Genomic DNA, 13797 nt, shown 5'->3' with positions numbered 1-13797 from the left:
AGTCAATCGTGTGTTAGGATGCCCAAACTATAATCTCATCATCTTTCTGTAATCTCTACATTCATCAAAGCTATCCTTGTGTGTACCCCACCATCATGCAGGCGTAGTGTGCAGTTCCAAATCTAATACTTGGAAGCATTGATCCTCAAGGATTTCACGCTAAAATGCATCCAAAAACTTATCGATGTCAATTAAACCATCATAATAGGGTAATTTTCCTACCTCCAATGACACATAGCACAACGACTTTATCATTATATTGCATCGCAGTGTGGATACTTCATGCAAATGATTCTTCTAATGCTCCAACTCTTCATCTAAATCTGAGGTGCAGGAACTCTCCCAATCCAATGCAATCCATCCATCTGTCATCAGATTGATCCAGTCCTGGTCTTGCATTGTTATTTTATAGATTTGATCCAGTTCATCCTCACTTTCTTTATAATCGCAAACTGATTCAGTATATCGTGCCCCTTCTGCAGGGTCCAACGGTACTACAACCCAAAGCAATTTCTTTTTAAAGGAAATTTTCCTCTTCTTGAAATTCATGACCCCGTTCATATCAATGGCTCAGTCAATTCCTAAGAACACAAGGTATGAATTGCTGTCATCAACGATCTCTATCACCTCAAAGTCGTCCATCGCTCACACCTTCTATCTTAGTTGTTACTCCATATAATCATCTCATATGGATGATTTTCTATTGGTTTTCCATTCTGAGTTGAATTGGAGACCACTGCAGCGCAGGTCTCCCCATTCTTACCCATGTATATTTTTGTAGTACGTTCACATTGAACCCCAAATCCAAGATGACCTGGTCCATCTCATAATCTCCTATCTGCATGGTGAGACTCATCTCACACCCTGTTCTCACCTTATGCTTGCCAATTTTTCTGACCACCCAGTGTCCATCAAGGACCTTTTCTTTGTTGGCACATGTTTTTATTAATTCTTGCAGGCATTCCACAACTTTTTTATAGTGCAGAAGCTTTATGCATGTCTCAAAAAATGTAGTAAGCACAGAGAGATCAACCCCTGCAGGCACGCTAATGTCTTGCATCTTGTCATGACTTCCTAAGGTGGATGCCTCAGTGAAGCTTTTCTTGACCTCCATAAACTTTTCCTTCATGCGATTTAGATCAAAACCCACTTCCTTCTTTGGGGCCTTGCGGACCCATCCATTCTCTTTAGGTTGTCTACCTTTATCATCGCAAGTTTTTATTATACTTCTCAGCACTATATTCACACTTTGATCTTCCTCGCGAGGCTCAGCTCTCATCATTTGTAATTTCTGCATCGGTCGCTCAGATTATGCTTTCTTTTGTTGCATTTTAGCTATCAACATCGGGCATTCTTGTACAATATTGTCAAACTGGATGAAGTATTGACATGATGGGCAAATCTTATTCTCACAGTCTCATTCATAGCGTCGTGGCATTCCAAAGTTATAGCAGATGAGTTGACCGCAGCCTCGACCAGGTCCTCCTCCTCCTCCTCGACCTTGTCCTCTTCCCTGATAACCTTCGCACGCCCCCCTAGCATCCTGATCTATAGGTCGAGTTTCTTCTTGCATTCGATGTGTAGGCATTCTTTCCATCACCAGCTCATAACTGCGATAGTGGCGCTCATTGTGGCCCACCGATTTGTAGAAGTTTCAAAATAGCTATTGGGGTGTCTGGAAGAACTTTTGAAGAAATTGGCAATTATCCATCAGCTGTTGTCCAACAACTTGACAAATAGTGCACCATAGCACATAGCCCATGCTTGGCCCTGCTTGAGCCTCAGAATTCAGTAAAATTCATCCCCCTCCTGTAATATAATTCAATAATACAGGATAGTGGTCTTTATCCTATCCTGGGTCATGCATTTCAAACACCGCACTTCTGTGTGCACCCTTGGTTTAGTCTCCTTGTCTTTCTTCAAGCTGTGCAATTCTAAACAGAGACTCTATAAATGAGAGTGGATCTGCTATACCCCCAAGGTCGCATCATGAATATGCATTGCATGTAATCTCATCGCAATTTCCAGGGCTTCTACCTGAGTTCGTATCTTCTTTTGCGACAAAGCAATTCTCGGGTGGGGAAGGAGCAAAGCTATAAACCACTCACGATGCTTACCATATATGAGCTGCATGTTAGCTTCTCTAATCTAACACTTCAATCTTTGATCCAATTCCTAAGGTGTCTCATCGACCCTCATCATGATTTCCTTAAATCCAACTATTGATTGTGAATCAGACTTTGGCTTACTAAACTCCTTGTTTAGAGTTTCCCTAGTCTTTGCAAGCAATGCGAGAGGATTATCAAAACAATACTTAATATGCCAAGACAACTCGCGATCCTGCAGAGTAGTAACCAATTGTTCCTTCTTTATATTATTGTCGGTAATTTGTTGCGTTGTCCAAACAGCATTCGCAACAAACCAAAACTTCTATGTATCTTCACTCTCAATGCCCTTGAAAATCGGCAGCTTCATAGTGTTCGCCATGTTGAATGGAGGTGGTGGACGTGGAGGTGTGGGCGAAGGTGTATACAGTGAAGGTGGATGTGGAGGTGGAGTGGATGGATGATGTGTTCACGGAAAACCCTATGTTATTAGCTAGACAACACTCCGCGGTGAGGCTTGGACTGCTCCCTCGTCGTCACTTGAAGGAGGTTTGATCAATGGGCCATATTATGGACCTAATCTCTCTCAATCTCTAAAGAGTCTTCCACTTTGTGTAGCCTAGAACATCAAGGCAATGGCATAACCCATTTTTCAAATAACAACATTTTAATCCAGGTATTCAAATATCTTAAATACTTACCTTGCAATCCTTTCAAAAATCTTCGCTCCACTTCGCTATAGCTTACTTAGGTATCAACTCTGAATTGTGTAACAAATCCTCCCATAATCCAATCGAGACAATGATCAACAACCCACACAATCTAGTTTTCAGAGGCTTCTAATCATTTCACTAACTTAGGAGTCCACACTATAGAATTATCAAGCTTCCACCTTCCTTGGTTGTTTGTCAATTTAGCTAATCACTCGTACAGTTCAATGGGAAAAGTGCTGAAGATTTTTTCATGTATCTCTATATACAGATACTTGTTCAACCACCCTCCCTTCAACACGTGTGAATTTCTGTTTTCGTGTGCCGTGAATTTGTGAATCTTCCGGCCAACCACTTTTCAATTTATTTCTTGGTCAGAGTCTAGTGATGCGGCTTCACACATCTCTTCCAAGCAGATCCAGCTCCTGGCAATCGAACCATTTATTGGCTTAGGGGGTCCTAACTCAGGTTCAGAGTTAGTTGTACCAACCAATAAATACCTACACTACTGGCCCTTTAGGCAACAACCCGTGTAGTGCAGGTTGTAGTCTCACCCGAAGCAGTATCGGGGGATGTAAAACCAATTTTATGCATCCATAGACTAGTGTGATGTCTTTTAGCACCTCAAACCTGCCTTCATGCACATCAATACACTCGTAGGGCACACTACTACAACTCTGTCAAAATGGTGTTAGACCTTCACAAAGGTCTATGATAGGTCTTTGCGTACCTTTAACAGTTAATCTAGCTACTTACGTGCATCATAAAGTAGTCCTAAATTAGGGTTCGCGCAAATCTGCTTAAGTTATTAATAAACATCACACAATTCATCCAAGTCTTCACGAAATTACATAAACATGCTTGTGTACATTAGTTAACAGTTATTTAATAGATTTGTGCAACATTCAATCAAGTTATAGGCATCACATATCATTCACATCAATAAACATAAATACACAAGAATTCTTTGATAACTTTCTTTATTGATCTTCAATTTATATTTACAGACTCAAAACTACCATGTGCACTCAGCTGCAGTGGTTCACGCACTCAGCTGCAGACTCTACTTAGGCCTCTACGCACTCATCTACACAGCCTTTCTTCTCCTATCTGACCCACATTGCTGCGCTATTACTTCTCTTCTATTGACCCATTGCCTATCATCATATCAAAAAAATGCCTTAGGCTCTCTAAGACGCACCTATTTATATCCTTTTTTGTACAATACCATGGTCTGTGGACCATGGGTGGATCTCAAAACCAACTCAGTCTTTACATAAAATAAGGGGCTAAACCCCTTTTGACTCCTAATCATATATGCGCTCTGCATCCAAAAATCGCCTAGACTTTACAGTAATTACAAAATTGTATCAAAACTTGGGTTATCTTAACCCCAAAACTAACCCAAGGGACCCCATCCCAACACTCATGATAGTTGACCATTGTTGATGATGGCTTATGAAAGCTAATTAAAATTTATGGTTGACCATGGTTGACTACTATGAACTATTGTGAACACAATCACTATGGTTCATGATTTTTGACCATATTGATTATGGTTACCTACATACAACTATAGTTGACTATGGTCAACCATACTAAAACATTGTGACAATAGCTAACTATGGTTCACGACATTGGGTGATAATCGTTGACCATGGTTCACTATCATTACTAGAGTGAATCGAAGATGAGGTCGATAATTATTGACCATGGTTAACTATATGTTGAATATGATTCTTAGAAGATAACCATGCTTACTAGGCATCCACTATGGTTGACCAAGATTGAATTTGTTGCCCATGACTCACTATGATTGATTAATATTGAAATGGATGACTATGGAAACAAATGATAAACCTTAGGCAAACATGATCAACGATGGTTTTATTCTTATTTATCACATTTCATATTAAATTTCAAATAAACCTTAAACCTTATTAAATATCAAGAATAAAAGTTATTGATAAAAATATTATTAATATTAATTCTATTAATATTATTATAGTCAACCTTAATACTAATAATAATAATATTGTTCTCAATATCGCTAATAACATTTTTAATAATAATAATAAAGTACTCAAGCTGCTGCTTCTTGTTGTTGTTGTTGTTTTTTATTAATATTAATAATATTAAACATTTTTAAAAGTGCTCAACTATGTTTACTAAAAATGACTAACAGTTAACAAAATTAACTATTAATAACTATGATAAACATAGGGTTGACAACTTTAACGGTGATAAAATATTAATATAATATATACAAAATATAATAATAATATTAAAAGGAGGAAACCTTAATATTTATAATAATAATATTATTTTTAGTAAACATTATAATATTATTAATAATATTAGAGTGTTGACCATATTTGATTATAATCAATGTCAAATAATAATAATAATATAATAGTTAACTTGAGTATTAATGTTAACATTAATATTGATAGTTAACTTTATTAATATAAATATTATTCAGTATTAAACCTTATTCCCAAATTATGCTATTATTACTAAACATTAAATCTTATTCACAAATTCCAATAGCATTAACTTTATCAATATTAATACTATGAAAAGTAAGGAAATTTTCGATAAAAAGCACATCATGAGAGTTTTGTGGTCGAAAGCCTCAACGGAAAAAAACTCTGATTATGTGATTTTTACCAAAAAAATTATTAGTTCTCATAATATGGATCTTAGAAGCCTAAATTAAATTAATACTTATACTAATAATATTAATGTTACTAACAAAATACATTGAACCTTCATATTAACAATAATGTATTCAATCATATAACAAAATTAATAATGATAATAGTGTTAATATAATCAAAGTTATTGTTATTTTTAGTCATCTTTATTAATATTATTATTATGACCTTGATCCTGGTTGATTAAGGTTTACCTTCATTAACATAGGTCAAGCATGTCTCGTTGAGATAAATTGAGTGAGGATGATTGTAGGTGAACAAAGTTTAATTAACCATATTAAACATAGGGTTAACCAACTTTAATTATATAATAATAATAATAATAATAATAATAATAATGTAAATTTAAACAATAATATTATTAATTATTATTAATGTTATTCAACTTTATTAATATTAATATTGATACTATTAAGATTTGTGAATAAGGTTGGTCAACATTATAATAGTATAATTAGAGTGTTCACTAAATTTGACCATGATCAACTATGAATAATATATTTAATCATTAAATAATAATATAATAAACCTTACTATTATTATTATATTATTCATTAAATAATAATATAATAAACCTTACTACTATTATTATTATTAAAAGTTATAGAACTTTATTGAAAAACCAAAAAATTATTATTAAATATTAAGCTTTATTCATAAAGCCTAATATTAATGTTCTTGACAAACGATATTAATATTATGATAAGGTTTTTGCTTCCCAAAGCTAGATAAAAATACTATGAATAGTGGTTTGTTTCGGACCATTTCCTTGTTCGTAAAAAAGTGTATCCAAAGTGACGACAGTGTTGAAATTTCTAGATAACACATTTCGTATTCTTTTATCTATATATAAACGTTTATCTTTGAGAATAGGGAATTGTCCAAGATGACATAGAAGAATTATAAAGGTTTATTTCTGAGAGGAGGGAATTGTCCAAGATGACATAGAAGAATTATAAAGGTTTATCTTTGAAAGGAGGGAATTGTCCAAGATGACATAGAAGAATGATGAATGCATCCACGAAACAAAGTAGAACTGTAATCTAGGAATTCTTCTCTCACACGAAAACCAATTGCCATCAATAACCTTACACATATAAAGTTCATTCTATTAATCAACACATAATTTATTCATGAAATATTTCCAAACCTGGGCCATGGAGTGGTTGCATATATTTAATAGGAAGATCTAAAGAAGATTTTTTTTTTTTTTTTTTCTTACATTTACACTAAAACAAACCATACTAGATTGAGTGAGAATAGCGGCAAATTAATACAAGTGGTTGCATATATTTAATAGGAAGATTTAAAGAAGAGTGGTATTTTTTTACAGTTACACTAAAACAAACATTGTAGATTGAGTGAGCAATAGCGACAAATTAATACCATTAGTTGCTGAACTACAAAGAGCATGAGAAACACAGTGAATAAGAAATTAATTTGCGGTGACAATTGTTTCTCAATAATCATTTTAAGAGGATCATATTCATCATAATCAACTAAGTGGCATAAAATGATATGAATAGTAAGTCTCAACTTTTTGTACAAGAAATATGGTGAGAGAAATGTGTTCCCAATCGAGCTGCCTATAACAATAGCTTCAGATTGACCATTTCTTATCAAATTAATGACTTATTTTGTAGCATCACACACGCTCATTGTTTATTTCGAATTATAATATATATCAAAGTCTTTTCGATGAAGATTGTGAATATTATAGATATTGACAATATTTGGAGCAATTATTCAAGACGAAAGACTTCACACTTTAACATTTTCTTCAGCATTGGGTTCCTCTACAAGGAAGTCACCATTTTCTTCTACATTTATCAATGACAAAGGAACCCGCTCAACGTGCATGGTTGATATCTAAACTTCCCCAATTTGTAGTGATTATTTCAGCTACAATTTCCATATGTAATGGAATGTTATGAAATGATCTGTAGAAAAGCAACCTACTCCAGCAAAATGTTTCAAAATCTTTAGACCATGATTGGGAATAGACAAAAAGCTTGGACATATTCTAATAATGGCATGGACATCTCTTTTTTCCCATGACTCTTTCTTATGCTCTGTATCAAATTTCTAAGACTTTGTTGTTTTTGTAAAAAGACAACTGTTCTAAAAAAATCAAGTCGGCTTTGATATATCTTGACCAAACAAGTTTTGAAAGAGAGTTGATGAGTATCCCTTGATATTTTCTCGAATACGTTTCTTCCAACATCCAAGGGAAAAAATTTGGGACAACGCACAACAAGAGGTCGCTTTAATGTGTTTACGTAAAGAACCTTATGTTTGCAAAAACTGCTAGCTCTTCAACTCGACTTGCATTTGAAATTATTTTCATCGTTTCATGATAACGTTTTGACCTATTTTCCTCTTTTGAAACATCCTTTGAAATATATTTCAAGACTGCATATCAAGAAACAATTGGGTTAAATCAACGTTTGCAGGCAGCATTTTGAGAAGTCAACATATTGAACGTTTACCCTGTCATTATTTTTTGCATACTCTATACTTCTCCTTTTTCATATATGAATAATATTTATTCATGACAAAGGTGCCATGGAGAATTATAGTGACATACAAGGAGAGAAACATTCATTTGTAAACAAGAATTTGCGCTACACCTTATATGTCTCTGAACACGATGGAAAAAATGTTCATAAGGTTTACAATGATTGAAAAGAAAAAATTGTAAATTGTTCAAAAGGAAAGGATCGTAATTTAGGCTTCGAAAAACCATTATGTTTCTTTGTCGGATGTCACACGTTCTCGAATATATTACATATTTATCAACGAAAGTCTTTGCAACATGCACATGGGAAAGGTTAAACCAATTCAATCTTTCCATGTTTGGGGCACTTGGAAAACATATGAAACCATGGATATGGTCTGAACTTCTATGTTATCACTTATATCTTAACAAAGACAAATCTACAATAAATATATAAAAAACAACCAAAAGAATACAAATATGTGCTAAATGATTAAGCGTGTGTATATATATATATATATATATATATATATATAAAATGAAGATGAACCAATACCAAATTATTAAGCGTGTGTATATATATATATATATATATATATAAAATAATGTAGATGAACCAATACCAAATTTATTTAGCAGTTCTCAAAAATACTTTTTGAGAACTAATTCATGGAAGATATTGGCTCTATGGTGCATATACATGGAAACTAATTGGGATATTGAATAACATTTTCAATATATTTTTATGGCTATTTTGTGGATAAGAATTTGCATTTAAACGGATTAGATTTTGAGTCGGTCCATTTAGTGTAAGCTACACCTAAAGTAAAAAAAAAAGAAAATTGACAAACCAATGAGGTAATAATGTTAGTTGGTTTGGTACAACACTTTTTCCAATCATTATTTTTAGCCATAAGATAAGAACCAATATGCATTAGTTGATCAACTAACTTTTTGCGAGGTAAATCGTTGAGTTAGTCGTGCAATTGGTAGATAGTTGTAGGTGCGTTGTCGTTGAGTTAGTCGTGCAATTGGTAGATAGTTGTAGGTGCGTTGTCATGAATATTCATTTACGGAAATAATGGATATTTTTCTTGGCTATGATGACATATAATATTTTTCAACAAGAAATAATGAATTTGAGGTTGGCTTTTAGATATTTGATCAAATAATCTAAGTAGATTCCAATCATATTCATGCATTTAAAAATTTCAAATGCATAAATGTAACCAACCATAATCACTAGTCAGAAATAATTTGGGGAATTCCTTATCTGATATCCTTTGATATTATATTAATTGATGCTAGAAGAAGTAATATATGTCTAATTTAATTTGATGGCTTATTAAATGTAGAATATGAATTTTCAGTAATTCTTTTTATTTCATTCACTTCCCTTTTTTATTAGGTAGTAAAGCAAAAAAGGTGAAGGATGAGACTGCCATTCACAGGGACAAATGTTTCAATCCCCACATCATTTATATCTATTTCATTAATATCACAATCATTAAATTGTAGCTAAGTTGAAAAATCATTTGCAGCTAAGTTGACAAATCATTTGGTCTTTCAGGGAAAGAAACAATGAAATATATGTCAATATCAGCATCACTATAATATCTATCGATTTGAATTTTTGGAAGCACTCATTCTCTCCCTACATAACATTCATAATTTTTGGATTTCGCACCACATCTCTTGACAATTAGGAAGTCGAGTTATGAAACATGTCATTGGAGGTTCTTTTCAATCACAAATATATCCTCTCGAAAGCTAATTGTGTGACCACTACATTTATACTAACGATCATAAGGAACTGTCACTTATAATATTGGATTGGCATATGCTATGAAATTCTCTCCAACATACATAATAACTCGTGAAATGTGAATTTTTTCATGAGTATGCATGTTAATGAAATGAGAGAAATATTAGGGACCTGAATTATTCTTACATCTGGTAGAAATATTTCGTTGGGACCCTATGACACAAATGTATATCTATATAAGATTCATTCTAGATAAAACAAATTTGGGCAATAGAGATATCATCAATCTTGGACTAGAAATATTTATGAACTTAAGTTATGTCACTTCCAAATTGATGGAAATTGCTTTCACTTTCTAGTCTATGGTAAGTATTATGTGAAGCATCGAGTTGAATGATACCATTACTTTATGGATTTATGTTAATACTATTATGGGATTACATTCTCATAATTGTGTTGCATTCAACCACATTCGTCTTAAAAAAATGTTAAAGTTAAACATAATCATAAAAGAAATTAGAAGTGTAACGGTAAAATTAAGTATTACATTAAAGGCAAAAAACATTTACATTGTTCTACAAGTTACATGGCCCAGGATTATCCTCTAGATAATATATAGCCTTTCTCAATTCACAATGTGAACTTCCTTTATTAAAATTTATTCATTGAAAAGGAAAATTTTAGGTGCTAATATTTATAGGTGGACTAATTTTCCATATTCTCCCCCAAAAAAAGATTCAAAAATTTCTATTTCTTCTACAAATGTTTTTTCCTAAGTTTTATATTGTGAAATTCCCTCAGATGTTCAAAATTTTCAAATTTGAGAAGATTTGTGTTAATCAAATTTAGGAGGCTCTCGAGAATATAAGAGATACACAATATGTATGCCAATATGTTTAATAATTCTATTGACTCATGGGAGGAGTCGCCATTATGACTATTTTCTAAGAATTGGGAGAAACAATGTGTTCACAAATCCACCATTGATAATAAGATGGCTTGTGTTGCATGGTACTTTCCTTCTTCATCCACCAATGTTTATGCTTGCACCATGATACTTTCCTTCCTCTTCCACAAAAAAAAGTGAAAGAAAAAAAATTGGAGAATGATCAAGGAAGCTCACATGTGAGAGAAGCCACACTTGGAGGCTGCCAATTAGTGTTGTCATTTGCTCATTGATTAAATCAACCATGGATACAAATATTTATAAGATTATATTCATTTACGGATATTAAAAAATACTCATGGAAGTGAGGAACTAAGTCCTAAATAAAACACAATATAAAGAAATAATATCTACTTTCTCCATTAATTCCAAGTGTCCCCCTTAATGGGAGAAACGATTTATTTAGACACCTAGTATCTCTATGAACAACTCAAATTTAATTTTCCCAAGAGGCTTAGTGAAAATATCAACAACATTTTCACAAGGATTACAATACATTAGAGTAATATCTTTAGAATATATATTCTCTCTTAAAAAATGAAACTGAACATCAGCATGCTTTGTTCTTGCATCAAAAGATGGATTATTTTCCAGCTTGATTGAGTTCTATTTATCACATCTAATCACCGCAGCCTTATTTTATTCTTCTCCAACATCTTGAATAACTCTCCTCAACCAAACAACTTCACAAGTTGCTACACACAAAGATTTATACTTCGCCTTAGTGGATGACAAATATACATGAGGTTTCTTCTTACTACTCCATGAGATTGTCATGGATCCAATGCTAAAATAGTAACCTATAGTTGATCTCCTATAACCGAGATTACTAGCCCAATCTAAATCTGTGTATCCTATCACCTCAACATCAAATGATTCATTATACTAAATATAAAAATTAATTGTTCCTTTAAGATAATGCAATACACCTTTTGTTTCTTGCCAATGGATTTCTAGAGATCTTTCCATAAATTGAATTAACACATTAACAAATGATGCTATATTAGGTATGGTCTTAATAAGATCAGTCAAACTTCCCACTTGATGTATATACAACATACCATCAACCTCCTTCGAGCCATAATCAATGTTAAATTTCTCATTGTGTTGCATTGGAACAAAAGTGGTTTTAGTGTGATCCACTTTGAACTTCTTAAGTAATTCTATGACATACTTAATATGAGAAACACCATTCTCACTAGCATCTCTCCAAACTTCAAGACCTGTATAGTAATGTAACTCTCCAAGGTATTTCATCTCAAATACTTGTGACATATGTACCTTAATTCCATCAATTATTTTATCAAAATTCTGTGTAATATTTAAATCATCAACATACAAGGAAATCCATACAACGTGCCCCTTTGAATGAAATTTGGCATACATATTTGGGTCACTTAGACTCCTCATAAAGCCCCGTTGAAGAAATAATGAATATATATTCTCTTAGCACAACCTCGGTACCTACATAAGTCCATACAAATATTTCTTTAATTTATAGACTAAATATTCTTGACCCTTTTTCACAAACCTTTTTGGTTGAGTAAGATAAACCTCCTCCTTTAACTCACCATTCACAAAGAAAAAATTTACATCTAATTAGTGAATATTCCAATGGAAATTGTAGCTAGTGAAATTAACAATATAATAGTGTTCAACTTATTTTTCTAAGAATCTAGGTTCGCATTTTCCTATATTTCCATATGCTTTAAATTTCAATTTCTACAACCATTTACATCCCATGGGATCCATCTCTTTAGGTAGTTTAGTGAGTTCTGAGAATTTTTTTTTTATTATAGAGTCATATTTTTCCCCCATTTCCTTTCTCCACTCCTCATGCTCATTAGATTCATTAACGCTCATGGGTTCTATGACATTTAAAACACCACTCATGAGGGCATAGTTTTTATACCTTATAGGTAGTTGAATTTTTTGTGGAGATCTCCTTGCAATTCACTTTCTTCATCCCTACTTTGTGAAGATCCTTCTTCACTTCTCGGTGAGTTCTCACTACTAGTGGTGTCCATATTACTATATTCTTCCTCAAAATTTATTTCTCTTTGTCTTAAAATTCTTCTTTATTGTGTTCAAATTCCAGAAGTATATGCAACCTTTCGCAGTTGTTGCTCCTTTTGCCTTCATCTTCCTCCTCATTGTACATTACATCTCTACTTGCAAATGCTTTTTGAGTAGAGGGATCAAACATTTTATAGGCTTTAAATTATGAATGAAACCCTACAAAAATTTATTTGATGGATTTTTCATCAAGCTTCCCTCTATTCTCCTTTAGAATATGTGCAAAGGCCTTACACCCAAATACCCTCAAATGATGAATTATTGATTTAAAATTATACAAGCCTTCAAAGAGGTTTTAATATCAAGATGAATTTTTGGACTTTTGTTCTTTAAATAAACAATAGTGTTAATGGCCTCAATTAAAAAAGAATTTGATAAATTATTAACTTTAATTATACTCCATGCACACTACAACAATGTTATGTTTTTAATTTCTAGAACACCATAGTGTTGTGGAGTGTGGGTGAGTGTAAATTTTTGTAGTATTCCATGATATTTGTAGTACATGATGAAGCTCTTGGGCCTATACTCTCCCCCTTGATCTAAACAAAGGATTTTTATGAATTTCCTATCACTTTCTATACCATGTTTTTGAATTTAGTAAAATACTCAAAAACATCACGTTTTCTCCTAAGGAAATAAACCCAAGAATACATTGTGAAATAATTAATAAATAACAGTTAATAATAAAGTCCTCCAAGGGATCCCATCTCCATTGGTCCAAAAACATCAGTATGCATAATTTGTAATGCATCTCTTCTTCTTTTACCAGAGTTAGAGGGAAATTCATCTTTGTACATTTTTCCTAATGCATGACCTTCAGAAGCAACATACTCATTGTTTAACATAGGGAGTCCTTCAACCATTCTTTGTTTCTGCAACAAAAACAAATCATGATAATTAATATTACCATACATTTGGTGCCAAAGGATTTCTGCTGGCATAGTTTTAGAATTCAATTCTTGATGACTCTTGTAGGTG

Source organism: Pinus tabuliformis, chromosome 8, assembly GCF_031772625.1.
Source record: "Pinus tabuliformis cultivar Carrire ecotype Pingquan chromosome 8, CPIR1, whole genome shotgun sequence".
In the NCBI taxonomy this organism is placed as follows: domain Eukaryota; kingdom Viridiplantae; phylum Streptophyta; class Pinopsida; order Pinales; family Pinaceae; genus Pinus; species Pinus tabuliformis.
Note: the sequence above shows the minus strand (reverse complement) of the source record.